Here is a 1079-nt window from a genome sequence, read left to right on the forward strand (position 1 = left end):
TGTGTTAATGTTTCCAGAGATCAGATGGAATTCCCTCACCTCAATGTATGTGCTTGTGTAGCTGTGTGTGTGTGTGTCAAGATGTTCTGTGGAGATCTCTATAGAACATTTCCTGTGCCCCATGGCTGCATGCTGCATACACTGCTGTGGCTGGCTGACTTGCCTTGTTTATTGTTGTGCTGGTGAATGTGGACATGGCTCTGCTTTGTTTAATGCCTCTGCTTAATGCCATTGGCGTTCATAACAGTCCAGCAGGAGAAGCTTTTGCTCTTTTTTTTGCCTCCTTTTCCCCTCTTTCACAGAGAGAAAGGGAGAAAAGAGGAGTTGAGGTGATGGAGAGTGGCTAAAGGCGTTAAAAGATTAGTCCGAAAAAGGATGATCCTAGACTGCTGGTGGCACTGGCTGTACTGTGTGTGTGTATGGGGGGGGGGGGGGGGTGTATTTCTATGGAAACTGGGGATGTTTTCTCTCCAAGCATTGCCACCCCCATCTCTTTCTCTCTCTATGCCCTTTCTCTAGCCAGTCCTCAGCTTTTTGCTCGCCCATTGCCTCATCTTTTATTTTGCCTTGCACACTCTTTCTTCTCCTTTTTTCCCTTTCTCTCTCTCTCTCTCTCTCTCTCTCTCTCTCCTCCCCTCCCCCCCTCTCTACACATACAGGTGTTTTTTTTTAATATGTTTTTTTTTTTATTATTATTGCATCCTCCGAGGTAAAAAGTGGGGACACTGGTGTTTTTTTGTTTGTCCCTTTGTCTGTCCGCATTCGTTGTTTTCCGTCTCGGTGGAGGTTCGGCTGAAAAGGAGAGTCACAAACACGCCGCCGTGCCTGCCTGCCTGCCTGGCACTTCCCATGCCTCCACTACACTGAGCTGAGCCCTGCGCGGCATTGCTGCTGAATATTCATCACATTAGCCGAGGACAGAATGCAGCTCTGATTAATGGGAATACTAATGACTGTTTTCAGCTAGAACAGGATTCCAGCTCTATCTTTCTCTCTTCTCTCTCTTCTTCTATCTTCTCTCTTTCTATCTCTCTCTCTCTCTCTCTGTCTGTAGGTTGCTATGGTGTAGTCGACAAAAT

At 46.7% G+C, this 1079-nt stretch overlaps 1 protein-coding gene across 1 annotated transcript in view; it reads left to right on the forward strand.

Annotated features, from left to right (window-relative positions):
- The window catches only part of cita (citron rho-interacting serine/threonine kinase a), a 71704-nt gene that overhangs the window by 16420 nt on the left and 54205 nt on the right, over positions 1-1079 (forward strand).

This window comes from Alosa sapidissima, chromosome 13 (assembly GCF_018492685.1).
Source record: "Alosa sapidissima isolate fAloSap1 chromosome 13, fAloSap1.pri, whole genome shotgun sequence".
Classification (NCBI taxonomy): domain Eukaryota; kingdom Metazoa; phylum Chordata; class Actinopteri; order Clupeiformes; family Clupeidae; genus Alosa; species Alosa sapidissima.